The sequence below is a fragment of the Psammomys obesus genome, unplaced genomic scaffold (genome assembly GCF_907164565.1).
Source record: "Psammomys obesus unplaced genomic scaffold, mPsaObe1.curated_primary_1811, whole genome shotgun sequence".
Classification (NCBI taxonomy): Eukaryota; Metazoa; Chordata; class Mammalia; order Rodentia; family Muridae; genus Psammomys; species Psammomys obesus.
The window spans coordinates 20,881,242-20,901,878 of NW_026596079.1; the positions used below are offsets into that span (position 1 = coordinate 20,881,242).

The following is a 20,637-nucleotide window of genomic DNA, read 5'->3' on the forward strand; positions in this document are numbered from 1 at the left end:
GAAAGAAAGAAAGAAAGAAAGAAAGAAAGAAAGAAAGAAAGAAAGAAAGAAAGAAAATATGAGGAAGCCTATTAAAATGGAAAGGAGAAAGAAGTGTTGGGAAATGAATAACAGTATTGAAGAATGATCACAATCAAAGAAATATATGCATCTGCAAAAATGTTACAGTGAATAGCATTTATTTACATAATTAATACTCACTCCTTGACATCAAATGAGGATTAAGACATCAACATAAGAATTTTCATGGCGTACAAACATTCAGACCACAGAAAACATTTGTTTAAGATGAGCTTTTGAGTTCATGTAAGAGACAGCCCCTGTTCCCCTTATTAGGGAATTCCATTTGGAGACTGAGCTGCCATGGTCTACATCTGAGCAGGGGTTCTAGGTTATCTCCATGAATGGTCCTTGCTTGGAGTATTAGTCTCAGAAAAGACCCCCGGGCCCAGATTTTTTGGTTCTGCTGTTCTCCTTGTGGAGCTCCATACCCTTCCATGTCTTTCTATCTCCCCCTTCTTTCATAAGATTCCCTGCACCCTGCCCAAAGTTTGGCTATAAGTCTCAGCTCTTTGATCACCTCCTCCCGAAACGGGGACAGCCTTACCAGGCTGCAGAAGATGACTATAAAAGACAATCCTGATGAGACCTGGTAAGCTAGGATCAGATGGAAGGGGAGGAGGTCCTCCCCTATCAGTGGACTGGGGAAGGGGCATGAGAGGAGATGGGGGAGAAAAGGAGGGCAGGATTGGGCGGGGACAAAGGTGGGGGACTACAGCTGGGATACAAAGTTAATAAATTGTAATACATAAAAATGATATTAAAAAAAGAATGAGGTTTTGAGTGATATCTTGGCTCCCCAGGTCTAAGCATGATACATGATTCCTACAATGTATACAACCAAGTTTATAATTCTGCTTCATTGTTTCATTGTTTATTTATTGGCTTTTTATACAAGTTCACAGTAGTTAATATAGGTGTTCTCAGTAGCTAATACTTTGTTGCTATTCCACACTAATATAAACTCATATTCAGTTGGACAAGGAGAAACAGATTTTTTTTTCTCTAAACTTAATTTATACTGAAATAGACTCACTTATTAGTTCAAATTCACATACTACAGCTTTGGAATAATTTGGAAAGATGATTTTTTTTTCTCTTTGTATTTTTTTGTTTCTCGTTCATTTCCTTGTGATACTTAATTTAAAAAATAGACTTCTTGGGAGGCATATTAAAGTTTGCAAAATTTAGATAATAAAACAAATTCTGGGGCGCAGCATTCTATCATACATTATTCACCTTCAGAATTTCAATAGACTCAGCTATGCCTGGGCATGTGGATCACAACAGTGCTCTGCAGACATAGGTGGGTGCTAACAAGGAAGGCTTTTTCTCCTTTCCACTTGAGAAAGCTCTCTATTTTGGCAGGAGCAGGACTAATTAAGCACTGAAAGCTATGTTCTTGTGGGGGAAATTTCAAACAACAGAGTATGTTTTTTTGTTTTTTTTTTTTTTTTCCTTAGGGAAAGATCCTGCCCATCCCCCAGGGTCTGATTAGATTCTAACAGGCAGCTTTTTTTTTTTTTCTTGCACATTCCTTTAGTTTGACTAAGACCTCAGAAATGTTGAAGTGGCTTTAACAATATTTGAGTGCTGTTCCCTAATAGTTCTAGCAGAAGCCTACAGGTAAGTTGTTATTTTAAGGATGATTACAGGGGTACATTTGAAGTGAACTTTGATAAGAAACCCACTAGAGTCAAAGACAGAACGAATAGAAACACCATCAGCTACTTCGGATGATGCCGCAGTAAACAGGCATATGCCTGCTTCTCTGTGGTGAAACCTAAGAGTCTAGCCGAGACATCTATCAACAGCTGAACAGAAAAAGAAAATATGATGCTCATGCACAAAGGAAATCTCGTTCAGCCATACAGAAAACTGACATCAGGACATTTGTATGGAAATGAATGGAACTGGTGATCATGTTGAGCATAATAACCTAGACTCAGAAAGACATATATTACACATTTTCTCTCATGTGTAGAACCTAGACTTATGTGTCTGTGTTTGAGTGTGTGCGCGCATGTGTGTGCCCACAATGAATGAAAAAAGAGGCCATAATTTTGAGAGAGAACAAGAAGAGGTACACAGGAGGTTTGGGAGGGAAGAAAGGGAAGCAAGAAATAATATAATTATAATATTAAAAAAGAAATATTTTTAAAGGACTATAAGATTCTAACCTGACACAAATCTTTATTTTCAAATCAATTAGTGTTTACTCAGAAGTATTTCAGTTCAACTAATCCAAGCCTTTTTCTTACAAAATGGGATTAAACGACAATGTTTTAGAAAGTTGCTTAATGAGAAACTTTCTCTTTTCTCATTTTTCTTATGAGCCAGAGAAACTATGTCCAGCATAGAATGTCTCAGTCTCTCCAAAGCTGATGTTTTTAGTGAGCTAATCTTTTGTGGTGGGAGCTAACCTGAGCATTGGAGGGCATTGGACAGTGTATCTTGCCTCTGTTCATCCTATGTCAATCCCTCCTCCCGATAGGACAAACAAAACATCTCCCAACATTGCTCATTTTTCCTGATGGGTAAAATCACCTCCACTGTTCTACGGTAGTCTATATAAATTATGTTGTGTAGCTCTCAGATTTTCAGTAACAATGAACAATGGGGCTTTAGTTTATAATGCCCACAGTTTTAGTTGCAGAGAAAGCTGAGGAAATAATTATGTGGTATTTTTCTGAAACTCACAGTGAAAGATTTCCCCACACTTAGAATAATAACCACCGGGTACACCAGGGCAATAGATTTAAAGGCTTTTCTGAACATGCCTAAATACGAAGGGCAAAGCATGTATAGGCTATGGTTATGGATTATCTTTATCATGGTTATCTTTATTGCTTGCCTAACAGGTTGCTAAGTACTGTGTTGGATCCAAAGGAGTCAGAGTTCCTGAACCTCAGAATAATGCAGTTCATTCTGCTTAATGGTCGATTTGACTTTCCTGTGAAACCACCTTGCTTAGCATTGTCCTTCATCCAGAGACTGCAAACTGTTTATCAGTTTGGAAGACCTCATAGCTATTATTAAAGAGAATCCATTAGTCAGAGATAAACAATAGAATGTTTCCACTTTCTTATTTGGAAAGATATTTAAAGAAAAGAGTAAGTAAGCAAGAGTAGATGGTGATGTGATGAATGGCAGAGGCTCTTTTCTATGCAGCAATGGAGCAGTGGTCCAGGAAAAGGAACAGTCGTACACGTAGGGCTTGTTACTGCTAATGGGAGTTGTGTCTGGCATCCAGAGTAGAGCATGCCCTTGGAGTTATTCTTCTTTCTGTGGACAATGACATTGAAGGACCTCTGTCATAAATAATCCTTGCCATTCAAGAGAACATCCAGCCCATTGCTGTAGAGGGAAGAAAAAAAAATAGCCAGTGAAGTTTTTAGAAGCAACTTATAGACTGTGGAAGCTCTCTTCAGGAAGATTAATGGAGGTACCACAAGCATCAAAACATAGCAAAAAAGAAAACAAATAAAGAAAAGGCACTAACTGGAGTTTTGAAGGCTTCAATGTACACATAACAGGGTTCATAGCTATAATCCTAAATACAGGCTGAATCAGGAAATTTTACCCTGAGTTTATAATCAGCCTGGGCTATATAGTGCCTGGAGAGCCAGAACTACATAGCCAAACAAAACAGCATATGAACAAAGTGGGAAAAAAAACAGTTACTATTCCTCCAAACCTTTATTCTACTGTGTTGTCTTGACTTTTTTTTAAAAAAACACATCCTAAGAATTAAATCAAATGAGGAAACAACAATGAGATAGGGCCATTGTCCATTCCGCAGAAGTTCCTGTTGGTCCCTGACATAATTACATGAAGTATTTTAGTGAAGAATAACATTGATTAAGTAAATAAGTAAGTGAAAGAGAAATAAACAAATTTATAAAAGGAAATAAAATGAACCCAAACAGTTTCCTTATTGGGGAGGAGATAGATGGTAGGAGTGTGATGGGGACAAGGCATGGTGAAGATAGCCCACACCATGTTCCTCTCTGTGTAGCCTGACAAGCTATTGTAAAACCTTGTGTGTGTGCATGTATGTGGGTACATACCTATCCCTTAATTTTTTTAAGAAAATGTGTTAATCTTTGGATAACTGAATGTTTTAACTGTAAGTCATGGGATCCATTGTGCAATTGAGGGGTTTAAGGAAGGAGATAAATATGAAGCCACTAAACTACAGCAATGTCTTGGGATCAATGTCTCCTGATGTTCAAAATGCCCAGTGGTGCTTAACCCTCCTTTAAGTTGCAGATAGATTGTTCCCACTACATTCAAAACAAAGGCAGTGGATATTTTTCCATGTGTACACTAGTGAAGGGTCTAGAGTCTTAAAGTCCTTTATTTTATCATGATATCATTTACATCATGGTTTTGACCATCACTAGAGAACCATGGAAAGAAATAAGCTAAAAGGGGAAAACCATTTCACTGTAGTTTGGGAAGGAAAAGTATCATCTTATTCAATGAATATGCTACCCACTCCATAAATATTTCTAAAGACAATGCTAAAATCTACAATCAGAATCCTTTGTGTTACTGCGTCCTCTCCCTTTGGGCCAACCCATACAGTCTCTGGAAAGTGGTTTGCTGTGCCGAATAAATTTCTGCATTCCATTTATTGACTCATACATGGACACATGTTCTTTTTATCTGTCCTGGTGGCATTTGAAGACCATCTGAACCTTCTGTATTACATAAGTATACAAGGGAATAAATGACTGTGGAAGACTGAGAGGGAACATTAATTACTAAGTCTCCAGGTGGTTTTTGTGACTTATTCTCCTATCTAATGAAGAAGTGGGCCATACCTCATTATAGGCATAGTCAGTAATATAATCTAAGCACGTGTCCAGAACCACAAGGGAGTTTGGTAAACAACAATGCATTAACAGCCTTGTTGATTTGGCCACCATAAATGTTCTTTCAGTTTGAACAATCCTTTGGTCATATGATGACCTTTTACATTTAAAATATGAAATGTCCCCACAGGTGCCTGTATTGAACCCTTGGTTTCCAACTAATAATGTTATTTTGGAAGGCTGTATCTTAGGAGGTAGAGGCTAGCTGGAGAAGTAAGAACCCAGAGGTGGACTTCTGCAGCTCATATCTTGCCCTTAGTGACTACCATTCTTTCTAGCTCATGGGCAACACAGAGTGAATAGATTCCTTCACTATGCACTTCTGCTGTCATGATGTCCTGCCTGCCACAAACTCAGAATCAACAGAGTTACAAAATATGGACTGACATTGCTGAAAATGTAAGACAAATCAAGTCTTTTTTTTTTAAGTTGTGTTTGCAGGGATGCTGGTCATTGCTATGAAAAAGTAATTATTACATCTTGCCTTGTAAATTCTCCAGCTCATTTATATCCTTTATAACATGAAATGTCAAAATTATACATCCTAGTTGAAGAAAATGCAGAGCCAGGGAAGGAGGGAAGGGAAGGAGAAAGATGGATTTGAGATCTCAAGGACCCGGGGAATGGTATAGCCCAAGCCTCTTGTTAAAGAACAGGACACTAGGTCCCAGAGTAAAGTGACTTTCCCCAAGAAAACATGTCTTATTTCCATGTTGTTTTAATTCTTTATGGTTATGTAATACTATCTAGAATTTTGAGTTCATTAAGAACATATCTGACACATTTTCTAAAAGCCCCATCAATCCTGGGTCCCCCATTTGAATATAGTAACCATGAATAGTATTTTCACTTAATATTCTTTCCTTAACTTTAAAAAAATTTTTAATCTTTTTATTCACTTTGCCCCATCCCTTTTCCCTCAGTCTTCCTCTCACTCCCCATCCTCTTTCCCCTCCCCTTTTCCTCAGAAAAAGGGAGCTCCTTTTCCCATCCACCCCAGCTCATCAACTTACTTCAGGACTGAGCATGTCCTCTTCTCCTGTGGCCTGTAAAGGCAGTCTCACCAGGGAAAAGAGATTTAAAAAGCTGACTAGTGAGTACATGTCCAACACAGTCCCTACTTCTCATAATAGAAGATCCACTTGAAGCCTAAGCTGCCTATCTGTTACATCATTGTAGGGGGCCTAGGTCCAGTTCGTGCATGGTCGTTGGTTGGTGCTTCAGTCTCAGCAAGCACCTCTGGACCCTGGTGAGTTGGCTCTGTTGGTCTTCTTGTGGAGTTGCTGTCACCTCCAGGTCCTTTTTTCTTTCCTTCTACTTTTCCACAAGACTCCCTACAAATCACCCAATGTTTGGCTGTGAGTCTCATCATCTGTTTTGAGGTGCTCCTGGGTAGAGCCTCTCAGAGGACTATTCTGACAGGTTTTTGTCTGCAAGCTTAGCAGAGTATTGTTCATAGTGTCAGGGGTTGGCACTCTCCCACAGGGTGGGTCTTTGGTTGGACCAGGCATTGTTTGGGCATTCCCTCATTCTCTGCTCTATCTGCTCTATCTTTATTCCTGCACTTCTTGTAGGCAAGGCTAACTCTGAGGCAAAGTTTTTGTGGGTGAGTTGGTGTTTCCCTCCCTCTACTAGAGGACTAGTCTAGTTAGAAGGGGTCTTCTTCAGTCTCAATGGCCTCTGCTACTTGGAGTCTTTGCTTGAGTTCACCTCATATTTTCCCAGGAGCACATATTGAGGCTAAATAGGACTATTGCAAGGGGAGGAAGACCTCCCCTATCAGTGGACTGAGGGAGGGACATGGTGGAGAAGAGAGAGGGAGGGTGGGATTGGGAGGAGATGAGGGAGGGGGCTACTGCTGGGATACAAAGTGATTGAACTGTAATTAATAATAAATAAATAAAAATTTAAAAATATGTTAATACTAAATATATGTGTGTGTGTGTGTGTGTGTGTGTGTGTGTGCTGGAACATAACTCAGTTGGTCGAATGCTTGACTAGTACCTGGGTATTAGTCCTGGGTACCATCCCAGAATCCCATAAAATGGGTGTGTTTGCACAGGCTTGAAATTCTAGCACCAAAAAGATGGTAGCAAGAAAGGCAGAAGAAGTTCAAGGTCATCTTCAACAACATAGTGAGTTGGAGGTCAACCTGGACTTGAAACTGTCTCAAATGTGTATGTGTGCACGTGTGTGTGTGTATATATGGATAGATAGATAGATGATAGATAGATAGATAGATAGATAGATAGATAGATAGATAGATAGATAGATAGATGGATGATAGAGATACAAGTATAGAAATAGATACAATCTGAGTATAAACTGAGTAATAGAGCAATTAAAAATAAAATAATATACATATAATTTATTCCTTTTTATTGTGTACTTGCTATTGCTACATTTTTGAAACAATGGCCTTTGGTGAAGCCCGCTCTGTAAGATTTCATTGCTTTATTTTCTGCTGTGGATTGAATCTAGGTGCATGCTAACACTGAACCTATCACCTTCCCCTGAGCCAAAGACCTTGCACTGTCTATATGCCTTTCGCTGAGTTTGTGCTCCTCCACCAAGCTTCACTGTCATCCGGTAGTCCTAAATTTTCAACTCAAGAGCAAAAACCAAAAGCTTCTCTAAAGCTAAAGTAGAAAAATCCCACAATTAAGTAGTATAACTCACTTCTTTTGCCTTTTTTGGGTGAATTTGAGTGAGGAGGGCAGATAAAGGAAAAGGCACTATGATTGGCAGGCATAAAAGAATCTCAAGGAGTGAGGAAATATTCCCTGCAGAAACTGGAAAGCTGAAGAAAATACTCACGATCACAGCCCCTACAACTCTCTGATTAGGAAAAAAAAAAATTAAATGTGTAAAACTAGAGTGTACTTTAATACTCAGATACTATTCAAGTCACATTCAAAACCTTAGAAACCTAATATATTAAATATGTGTCGTGTCTCTAAAATACCAAAGAGTCAACATGCATATTCAGGACCTTTGCCTTACTCTCTCTTCTAAAGTAAACTTTCAGAACAGTCGGTAGTCTATGGTATGAGCACTTCGCGCAGTATCTTGTCAGTCACAGATATGTAGTGGAAATGTTACCCTTGACGTTATTTTGTTTACACCTGCTGAGTTATCTAAGATTGCATTCCCTCATAAAGAAAACATAGATAGAATTAAACACTGGGTTTGGAATCAGAGAGATGGAGATGGCAAAGGCATTGAAGTGCCGGCTGGCCAGCCTGTGTGAGATGCCCAGAATCCACTTGGAATGAAAGTTTGTCCACAGAAGTTGTCCCATGATGGCCATGTGTATACTGTAGCACCCACGTCCCCATTACACACGCACACACTTAACTGATTAATTAAAACAGTGTGCTGAGAATAGATCTATAAACATTTCTTAACATATCTCTTTTATTGGTCAGGTCACAAAATCAAAGTCCACAGAAGAGAACAACTGGAGAAAAGTATCTCAGGGAGCACTAAACACTGTTAAAACATACCTCCTTCCAACAATGTAGTGGGTTATTATTGTTGTTAATATTTGCTGTGTCGCATTCTGCTGTCTAGATTTTGTATGGTCTTTATGCCCAAAGGTGTTTTTTTTAATTTATTTTTATCAATTATGTGGAAATTTCACATCATGAACCCCAAGCACACTCACTTCCCAGTCCTCCCTGATCCATACCCCATACACAATCTTCTGATCACACACACACACACACACACACACACACACACAGACACACACACAAAAGAAAAGAAGAAAAAGGAAAAAATGTTCACATTGCGTAGCCCATGTACTCACTGGAGCATGGTCAAACTCCAGATGGCCAGTCCCTTAAAAAAAACCGGGTCCTTACCCCTACCCGCCTACACCCCAGCAAGATGTCATCAGTTGTGGAGAGCTGCACTTCAGCAGCCTTATCACAACTTATCACAATTTTCAGGAGTTCTCTTTGATGGCTTTGTGTCTAGGCTGTTGTGTTTCAGGGGTAGAGAGTGAAGGATAAAGGTTTTTTGCAGAAGCCTTCTATGCCCCTCTTTCTCAACTGTGTTTCTTCTACAGTCGAAGCTGGTTTTGTTTTGTTTTATTTTTTCTGTCTTGTTTTGTGGTTTTGTGGTTTTGTTTTTAATGGAAGAAAGACGTCAATAGTCAAATGAAAGGAGAACTTATCAGATTGTTAAACTGTGACAACTCAATAAACCTTTTTCTCATATTTCCCCAGACTCAGTTCTGTGATACCCGGGAGGGAAATGGTGACTTCTATCAACACCACATTCAAGCCGTGTGTAGATTATTATAAAACAATTACAACATGAAAGCAAAGTGATAGGGATCATGAGGGACACGTTTCAAACTTGGCTTCAAAAGTTGCCTCTGTAGAATGTCTCTCTCCCACTGTGACTGTATGCAATTATACACAGCAGGACTCCATGTGAAAGAAAAAGTTTCCCTAAATACCACAAACAACTGCAATAGTGTTCTAATCAAGTCCCTTGATTTCAAATTGTTTCCAAATATGTCATGGGTACCAGATGTCATCATAACTTTCCTTATTTTAAGAGAAATAAGTTCTGGTTTTATTTTTCTTTTCTCAAAATAAAATACCAAGAGCCTTAAAACTGGTGTTGGAAATCACAAATTAAAATAAGGTATTATCTGTTGCTCACTCCACACACCTTGGGGTTGGCAAGGATTAAGAATGAAAGTGTCTAAACTAGCAAGTTAGTGAGGGAAAGGGACAGGCCACAGAGGAGGACAGTGCAGCCAGTCCTGATGAGACTAGGGTCAGATGGAAGAGGAGGAGGACCTCTCCTATCAATGGACTTGGAGAGGGGCATGGAGGAGATGAGGGAAAGTGGGTGAGAATGGGAGGGAATGAGGGAGGGGGCTATAGCTGAGATACTGTAATTAATATAAACTATAATTAACATAAAAAATAAAAATTTAATAAAAAAATTAAGTATGTGTACTCACAGTGATGTTTTGGGGGGTCAGTTTGGCAGTCTAGATTAAGTATCACCTGCCTTTTAATCAAATAATCAAATTTACAATTCTAAAAATGTATATTAAAATTATTCTAAAATATTAACTATACTATTATGTAGGAAAAAAATAGTGTCATTAAATACCAAATGAGAAAATGTGGCTAAATGAACTAATGATGGCCTATTTTAACTAAAAAGTAGAACAAATAAAAAACTAATGATTAAATATTTACCACCTAAAAGACTTGAAAATAAACTTTAGTATCAGTATGGTGAAATATGCTGGCTCACAATTTTAACAAGTAGACAAATTTTCATAACGTTACAACCCAATTCTTATAAACTTCATATGAAATATGTCCACCCAGACGTGTGTGCAAATGCACACACATGAATTGGAAAACTAAACTACTTTCAAAACTACAGATATCAAAAGATACTGCGTACAATGTTATGTTGTTTGTGGGGGATATGCTGTATGTGTTATATATGTATGTATGTAGTTGGTGTGTGTGTGATGAATTTGTACATATGTATGTATAAAATCCCCTCTCAGCATGGGAAACAATAGACCTTCAAGGTAACTGGATTAATCACCTTCTTGCTTTACATTCTTTGCCATATGTGACACCCACTACACAGCATTACTCTATTCCAACACAAGACAGCTCTAGTAGCTGACCCAGAGGAAATTTTTGGAAAGAACAAATCAGGCAAGCCCTAATCAGCCTCTAGAACTCTTTGCAATGTCAAGCTAATGTCTTCAGTCGATGTCAGCTCAAAGATGACAGCTATATGAGAATGCCTCATCACCCAGGACGCACCTTTTCCAAAGAATAGACTACAGGCAACATTTTCCTAAGAAATGTTTTCTCTTATTACTTTGTAAAAGCACAAATCAAAACCTGGGGAAAGGTTAGGTTTATTACTTTAAAATCATCATGAGGAGGAACCCACAGACACATATTCAGGCCTAATGGATGTTGCCCCCTGAAAGAGACATGATTTTCGACTTTCCTTTGTGTCCCCTGTTGGGTTTCCATAGGAACAAATGTCAAGTGGGGTGAGCTCTACTCTTCTCTGATTGGGGAGCTAGGGTAAGAGGTACAAAATATGTCCTTTTTGGAAGCTGATTTGGTCTAACTACGGGCACATATTTATTTAGCCATAACAGAGGAGCCGGAAGGCCCAAGGTGATGTGAGATTTTAAAGGCCAGAGTAGTTAGAGTTTTACCAAAGTGTGACATAATTTTCAGTTCTCCAAATTGCTCACTGGCAAGCTCCTCTCTCACCATCATTAGTTTGCTCTCTCTTTTGTTTAGAGTAAGGGAAGATGGGGTTTTTTTTGTTTGTTTGTTTGTTTGTTTTTGTCAGACTGTTGGTGCCAAGCAAGAGAGGTATCTTAGACTTCATTCTACTAACTGATTTAACAGAAAAGAAAGTAACACCGAAATATCTGTTCACTAAGAAATAGTGAAGTCTCCAAATACACAGTAAACAGAACTGCAAATACCTCATTGCAAATACATATTGCAAAGTGAACACCCATTCTCCCAGAAACTCCATGGACTGAATCCTAGGAAAGATTTTATCTCCTTTCCTCAACTGAGGGGCATCTAGGCTGTTTCCAGCTTCTGGCAATTACAAATAAAGCTGCTACAAACATGGTTGAGCAGATGTCCTTGTTGTATACTTGAGCATTTTTTTGGATATATGCCTAGGAGTAGTTAGTATAGCTGGATCTTGAGGAAGCACCAGATTGATTTCCAAAGTGGTTGCGTAAGTTTACATTCCCACCAGGAGTGGAGGAGGGTTTCCCTTTCTCTGCAACCTCTCCAGCATGTGTTGTAACTTGAGTTTTTTGAGCTTAGCCATTCTGATGGGTATAAGGTGAAATCTCAGGGTTGTTTTAATTTGCATCTCCCTGATGACTAAGGACATTGAACATTTCTTTAAGTGTTTCTCTGCCATTTGATATTCCTCTATTGAGAATTCTCTGTTTAGTTCTGTACTCCATTTTTTAATTAGATTACTTGATTGTTGCTATTTAACTTCTTGAGTTCTTTACATATACTGGATGTTAGCCCTCTGTCAGATATAGGGTTGGTGAAGATTCTTTCCTAATCTGTAGGCAGTCATTTTGTTCTGAAAAGTGTCCTTTGCTTTACAGAAGCTTTAAAGTTTCATGAGATCCCATTTATTGATTGTTGCTCTTAGAGCCTGTGCTGTTAGTGTTCTGTTCAGGAAGTTGTCTCCTGTGCCAATGAGTTCAAGGCTCTTTCCCACTTTTTCTTCTAACAGGTTTAGTATTTCTGGTTTTATATTGAGGTCTTTGATCCACTTGGACTTTAGATTTGTGCAGGGTGATAAGTATGAATCTATTTGCATTTTTCTACATGTAGCCATCCAGTTAGACCAGCACAATTTGTTGAAGATGCTGTCTTTTTTCCATTATATGGTTCTGGCATATGGAAATTGTGGTACATCTACACAATGGAATATTACTCAGTGATAAAAAAACAAACAAACAAGGAAATCATGAAATTTGTAGGCAAATAGCGGCATCTAGAAAAAAATCTTCCTGATTCAAGTATCCCAGAAGCAGAAAGACACACAGGGCATATACTCACTCATAAGTGGATATTAGACATATAATATAGGATAGACATACTAAAATCTGTACACTTAAGGAAGCTAATCAGAAAGGAGAACTCTGGCTAAGATGCTCAATCCCCATTCAAAAATGTAAAGAGGATAGACATCGGAGGAGGGAGAAAATAGGGAACAGGACAGGAGCCTACCACAGAGGATCTCTGAAAGGCTCTACCCTGCAGGGTATCGAGGCAGATGCTGAGACTCATAACCAAACTTTGGGCAGAGTGCAGGGAATCATATAAAAGAAGAAGGAGATAGTAAGACCTAGAAAGGACAGGAGCTCCACAAGGAGAGCAACAGATCCAAAAAGTCTGGGCACAGGGGTCTTTTCTGAGACTGATACTACAGCCAAGGACCAGTCATGGAGATGGCCTGGAACCCTTGCACAGAGGTAACCTATGGCAGTTCAGTGTCTAAGTGGGTTCCATAGCAATGGGGACAGGGACTGTCTCTGACAGGAACTGATTGGGCTGCTCTTTGATCACCTCTCCCTGAAGGAGGAGCAGCCTTACCAGTCTACAGAAGAAGACAATACAGCCACTCCTGATGAGACCTGATAGACTAGGATCAGAGGGAAGCGGAGGAGGACCTCCCTTATCAGTGGACTGGGAGAGGGACACAAATGGAGAAGAGGGAGGGTGAGATTGGGAGGGGGAAGGAAGGGAGGTACAGGGGGATACAAAGTGAATAAACTGTAATTAATAAAAATAAAAATAATTTTTAAAAAAGAAAGAAAAGAAAAGATTTTATCTCCTAAGTAATTCCAAGGTAATTCTTCAAACCTCAAGCCAGGGTTTTAGTCTTAAGTTCAGATATTTTATTTAACCACCAAATTTCAGTGAAATGCTTTTGAAAGTCATTGGAAATGTTAGGAATAAGTCAGAAGGAGAGCCATTTCAAGGCACACTGTGTCTTACCTAAATTCAGGCATACATGGCAGTGAAATTTTTCACTGAGTCACAGCTTAATCATACTTAATCATACCTTTATCGTTAGCCCTTTATCATTACTCATGAAAAGATCTTTGAACTCCATTATCAAGGTTCCTGATACCAACTTCTCAAGAACAGTTATCATCCATATTCCCCTATCAGAAATAATAAGTATACCAAGGTTATGAAATCTCCGAAAATAAGGAAAGCGATCGCCAGCTTGCACTTTGAAGAGAAGAAAAAACATAACCTACAAATCTGTTACATTGATGAAATTTGGAAGCGGGACCTTTGAAAACTAATTAGGATTGGGTGAAACTATGAGGTGGGGCCCCATAATGGCATTCATTAGAATGAATTTATTAGAAGAAGAGAGCCTCAATTATTCCTGTTTGTTTTATGCTGCTGTGTGATGCCATCCATAATGCAGCAAGGAGGCTTTGCTAGAAAATTCTTGAACCACACTCTCTGCCATCCAGCTCTCAGAGCTATGAGCAAACAGCTCTCTGTAATTTAAAAATGACTGACATAGATATTTTGTCTTAGTAACAAACATACATGGTTTTAGATAGATTACCACAACTTGGTATGTCAAGTTCTAACCTTAAAGACAGTAACAATTTGTGTGGCGGGCAATATTTCTTAGCTACTGTAGCCAACACTTTCATCTTTGGAATTACCATGCCATTCCTACTTCACCTCTCAGTTCTATTCATTCACTAAGGAGTCATTGTGTCAGTATAATGAGTCAAAGCTAAAGGCTGATACTTAATGATTGCTGACATGTCTTGCCATGTTATATCATTGACTACGCAGCATGTCTTCATAAATGTTTCTTGATGGCTTAAAAAAATAAAGGTATGACTTCTTTTCTTTTATATTGTAACAACATTCTCTTCCCAGCCTCATCCCATCTTTCCATTTCATATAACACTTATGAAAAAAAAAAAAAAAAAAAAAACAGCCTGAGTTATTTTGCATTGTCAAACAAAATGGCTGGCCTCTCCATAGAATGAGCTTCTGGAAAATCTCTCCTTTCAACTATGCACATTCTTTCTTGTTTTCCTCAAATGGTCTCTATTCTGTGAACCTCTAGAAGGCCCCCAGAACCAGATGACTCTCATATTCCTCACTATTCTTATGCTTTTGCTTTGTTAACAGCAGCTAGCCTTCTACCCATTGCCCTGCCCAAACTCCCTCTTCCTGCTAAAAGCCATTTTATGCACCTGAGTTCCTTGAGATGTTTTTGAAAGGAGAGAATAGCCCTGTCCCCCATTTTCTCAGGGAGTGCTTATTAAATAAATCTGATTTCCTCCTTACCAACTCTTGCCTCCTGAGTTTCGGCTTTTGAGTGGTAAGAACACTTCTGGTACTTCCATTATTTGCCTTGAAATTTATCACATCCTTCCTTATTTTGGAGCCAGTAATGTCATTCACTCTATTAAACAAGAAGCTTGTTTACTTAGTAATTATTCCTTACTTATAACAGAATTCTTCAAGTGGTATAACAGCCACTTGATACACACTGTCATTACTAACCATGGCAAAACCCAATAATGGCTCAGCCAACTCAATCTGGTATGCCAAGAGCAAAGCATTGTTGGTATAATCAGTTGCACTCATGAAGTGGAATGCTATGTAGTTCTGAGAATGATAGCTTAGGAGAGATGTCCATCTCTTCTCTTTATCGAGTTTTGTGAACTACATTCACATGCACTCTTGAACCCCAAACTACCATTGTGTCACTCTCAGCAAATAATTTCACCCCCTAATTTATAAAGAATAAGATTAGGGTTTTTTTCATCTTTTTGTCATCTCACATTCATAATTTATACTGACAGAAGAGCGGGGTGTTTCAAAGAACATAAAAAGACACACAATTAAAGAATAAGATACTGCAGAGAATAGAAGACTGTGGAGTGTTCATCCCTAAAAGGGACATCTGTGTCACACACTCCCTCTGAAAAAGACTCAGGGATCACTGTGGAAGAGAAGACAGAAAGATTCTAGGAGGCAGAGGTAGCAGATGTCTATAGTAAAATAGCATTTGCTGGACATGACAGAGCAGTTGCACACATGAAACTCACAGCAGCTGGGGCCACATGCATAAGACCAGCACAAAATTAAGCCTGACCAAATCACAGCCTGGATGGGAAGGGGCTCAGGAAGTCTCCCCCTGTTCCCTGTCTCAGAAGCTATTGGCAACCAGTGGATGCTGGAGGAGGAGGAGCATGTTTTATTTAGGGATGTGGGTCTTAAAAAGCTAGCCATGATTCAGTAAACAGTTCTACCCCCATGTACATACAGGCAGCACTAAGTGTATGGAGTGGATTTAAAGCACTGTCTCTTACTCTCTCTCTCTCTCTCTCTCTCTCTCTCTCTCTCTCTCTCACACATACAGACAGAGAGAATTCACATTAAGTTAGTAGGTAAAAGTGTCATTGGAATAGGGAAGGGGTTAGAGGGATTGGAGGGAGAGAAATGGTAGGTGGGTTTGATCAAAAGGCATTGTATGCATATGTGAAAAAAAGAACATGAAGAGAAAGTAGACAGAAAAGTATACCAGTACACAAAGCTTAATCCAGAAAAGCAGTAGGCACAGCATGACTACATTTACAAATTGTTATAAAATTATATCTGGGTATACATTTTAGGAAAAATTATGAGTATTTTAAAAACAAATACTTTACATATATATTTTTATCTCTTTAATGTACTAAATATATGTATTCCTTGACATACAAAAACTGTGAAAATATTTATGTTTTACCTTACCTTTGTAGATATGAAAGGATTCTGAAGCTTCATACTTTCAGAGTGTTTTCTAGACCGTGATGTCAGTTTATAAATTAAAAGTCATGAGCTAAAATGAAAACAAAACTCAAATATGAACATGTTTGCAACCTTAATGTGAGAGGTAAAATATTACTGAAATTATAAAAAAACAAATAAACATAGCTTTGTACTAAAGCAGGGAGAACACAGAATCAACAGCAGATAGTAACCCCAAGGGCAGGTTTATATAATCAAATAAGAAGAATAGTCTGTAATAATTACTCTTCTCTTTCAATCAAAGTGCTCAAACAAATTTTCCTCAAATACAGTGGAAGCTCACCTTAATATGTACTATGAAATTAACACCTTCATTAATTCCAAGTAGAGAAATCACAGGCAGGTGAAGGCATACCTTAAAATTTGAAGGGCAAACATGCTCTTATTGAAGCCAAAGGATATAACTAAATGAAAGTCAAAGAAAACTAGACAAAAAACCCTCAAGTTTTTTGAATTAAAGTAATGTACATAGCAAAAAAAAATCACACTCCAAGTTCTCTATATCATAGACACCTCAAATCTCTCAAAACCCTCCTCCCCAACATTGCTTTCTATTGCTTACTACAGGTGAAAACAGAGGCAAGAAAGGCTGAATAGTTCAGCTCCTTGAGTTTTCGTTGTTTTAATGGTGTGAAGGTTGGAAAGGGGGACCAACTTTCAGACAACCTTTGAAAACTAAATATATGCTTAAGTATAAAGGCAAAGTTATCAAGTGGCATTTAGGAGAGTCGACCTGACCTCAAGATCAGATTGCCTTTGAAATCTTTTGTTTTTTTAATGAAAAGGGGTAGATAATTCTGTGTGTGTTAACATGTCTTAACTCTTAACTAAGACCTAGATATTTAAGCTCATTGATTGTATCAGAAGACGGACACACTGAAATATTTAAGTGGAGATACTATTTATAGAAGTGTGGATAAGATTATAAGAAATCAAGAAGGTTTAGCAAGGACTTCAGGCCTGCCAACATGCCAGCCTTGCCAGCGTCCTAAAGGGCAGAATGTCTGGGAATCAAATAGACTTGAAGAAATCATGTGTATGTGTGTGGCGGGGGCGGAGGGAGGTTGGGGGGGGGTGTTTTAAATCTACAGAAATACGAGCGTGATGGTGCACACTCAGGAGGTAGAGGAGAGCAGATCTCTGTGTTTGAGGCTAACATGGTCGATAGAACAAGTTTTAGGACAGCTAGAGCGACACATAAAAATTCGGTCTCTGCAGGACCCCCTGCGCTCAGGCTGTTTTAGCTTTGTTGGTCTCCTTGTGGGGCTCCTGTTCCCCCATCTCCTTCTATCCCCGCCCCCTTTTCTTTCACAAGACTCCATGCAACTCTGCCCAAGGTTTGGCTATGAGTCTCAGCATCTGCTTCAATGCCCTGTTGGGTGGAGCCTTTCAGAGGATCCTCTAGTAGGTTCCCATCCTGTTTCCTCTCTTCCGCCACTTCTGCTGTCTATCCTGTTTGCTATTCTGAATGAGATTTAAGCATCCTCCCTAGAGTCCTCCTTAGTGTATAGCTTATTTAGGTCCATAGATTTTAGTATGGCTATCCTATATTATATGGCTAATATCTGCCTATAAGTGAGTGTATACCATGCCTATTTTTCTGTTTCTGGGTTACCCCACTCGGGATGATCTTTTCTAATTCCATCCATTTGCCTGCAAATTTCATGATTTCCTTGTTTTTAATAGCTGAGTAGTAAGGACTATGCATGGAAAGGACCTAGACCCCCTGCTCAGATGTAGCTGATTGGAGCTCAATCTCCATGTGGGTTCCCAAGTAAGGGGACCAGGGACTGCCTCTGTCAATAACTCGATTGCCTGTTCTTTGATCACTTGTCCCTGGCAATGTGCCCTTGCCAGGCCACAGAGGAAGGGGATCCAGGTAGTCCTGATGAGACTTGATAAGCTATGGGCAGGTGGCAGAGGAAGAGAACTCCCCCTTTCAGTGGGCTAGAGGAAAGGGATGGGGGAAAGAGGGAGGTAGGGTGGGACTGGTAGTTGAGGGAGGGAGCTTCAATTGGGTTATATAATGAATAAATTGTGAAAAAAGTAAAAATTAAAATAAAAAAAAATCCCCATCTCAAAAAACAAAAACAAAAAATCTAGAAAAAGAAAGAAAGAAAGAAAAATCTGCATTTAATGTCATCTTTCGTGGTGAAGATCAATAGCTGTACCCTTAAGACTAGTACATGAGCAAAAGGCCCTCTTTCTAAATCTATTTAACATTGACTGACAGTATTAGCTCAAACAAAACACCAGTAAAATTTACAAAGAAGTAAAATTACATTTATTGCCAGAATATAACATTTTTCATGTACAGTATATAAAATAAAAGAAAATATAAAAAGGAATGAATGAGTTTAGCAAAGTTGTCGGTAACAAAATCAAGATAAAAAATCATTTATTTATGCTTTATCTTGCCAAAACTTAAAATTTGTAGATAAGCCACTTTTAAAAGTGTAAAATATAAAATAACTAGTAATAAATAAATATAATAGAAATATTCAAGATGTGTGAGTTAAAAATGACAAAAGAGTGCTAAGAGAAGCTTAAAATATCTAAATAAATGGAGAGAGATATCAGACACTGAATGGCTAATGAAAGTTTAGATGTCAGCTCTCCCTTTGGGATTCTGTAAATTGAGTGTGATCTCATCTCTAATGCCAACAGCAATCTACAAGAGAACTGGCATGCTTATTCTAAACCGTGTATGAACTCACCAAGAAACTAGCATCACCCATATTGCTTGTAAAGAAGATGAGTGAAGAAAAATGTATATTAACTTACCCCCATGCTGGAGTATTTGAAGCAGTGTGGTATTGGTATAGAGACAATGAGACCAAGGGACTACGTTAGAGTTCACACACATACAGACAGGAAAAGAATGCGTGTGAGTCTTGACAATTATTCTTGTAGTTCCATACTGAAAGATATACTCAAGAAGCAATAGCTTAACAACTGAACATCCAGGTGCAGAATAAAACAAAAACAGTTAACCCTTGGCCCTTACTACATGGTATGTACTACATGGTATGCCCAAAACTCAGACCACATCTGTAAATATAAGAGCTTATATAAATTTCAAGAAAAAAAATAGTGACTCTGGATTCAGCCAAGATTAAAGAGCGCTACTAAATATGATACAAAACACAGAATAGAAAAACAATGTCTAATTTGACTTTCTTGAAATTTAACCTCTACTTTTAAAGGAAACTTTAGATTTTGCAAAAGCAGGTGTCCCTCTCACTGCCCGCACCTCTTGAGTTCTCTACCTCAAGCCCTTCCCTTCTGCAGGCTCCTCCTGCTGATGCAAGTAAGGGAAATGAGCTGCTTCCTGCTGGTACTGAGGACTCTACTCATATTCAAATTCAACAGAGAAACATGTCCAAGGGATCACTGATCACTTTAGTTAAAACAAAACAAGAACAAAACCAGAAAACAATGAAAAATGAAAGAAAAGAGAATCTAGTCAAGGCTTTTCAGAAGAAATTTGCCTGTGACCCTGCTGTAATTGAGTTTCCAGAATATGGAGAAGTGAGTCAGTCAGCTACAATGATCCTTGCAAGAATATATGCCAGTTGCTGAGAGAGACTGGACTGCCTAAGGAAGGCCAGTTGAAGGCTCATGGGTTGTTAGTGCTTGTGGTTCTCTGAAGCTTAAGTGAGGATTGTTTGTTTTTTGTTTTTTGTTTTTTTGTTTTTTGTTTTTTTTTTTTTTCAGCAAGTAGAATTTTTCTTCTGTCCCTTAAAAACCTTGAAAGTGGTATAATGTAGCCATTTGGGAGTTCTTTTTTAACTTGGACGAAATTCTTTCAAGCAATGAAATGAAAAGAGACCAAAACATAACAAACAAATAAACCCACCACCACCAACAAAACAGGAGGCAGATTAAGTCTTCAGAATGTGCTGCCCACATCTAAAATGCATAGTCAAGTCTTTGTTGTTGCTGTTCTCAAACAAGATCTCATGCACCCCAGGCTTGCCTAAGAGTAGATGTTGTAGTTGAGGATGACATTGAAGTTTTCATACTCTTGCCTCTACTTTCCCAGGGCTGGGATTATAACTATGTGCTACCTCAGCCTGTTTTACATAACTCTAGAGATAGCTCCCAGAGCCTGTGCATGCTAGGGAAGCATGCTAATACCCTAGCTACATCCCAGACACCACAGCTATTTCTTATAACACAGGAATGAAGGGTAAATAATCTGATATGTATGTGTGTATAGATACAGGTAAATAGAAAAACACAGGTGTTAGATTATGTGGACTTTTCATCATTACATAAAT

The 20,637-nt window shown here is 38.6% G+C and overlaps 1 pseudogene; it reads left to right on the forward strand.

Annotated features, from left to right (window-relative positions):
- Positions 1-20,004, forward strand: part of LOC129690834 (eukaryotic translation initiation factor 1-like) — a 29,400-nt pseudogene extending 9,396 nt beyond the window's left edge.
- The last annotated feature ends 633 nt before the right edge of the window (positions 20,005-20,637 follow it).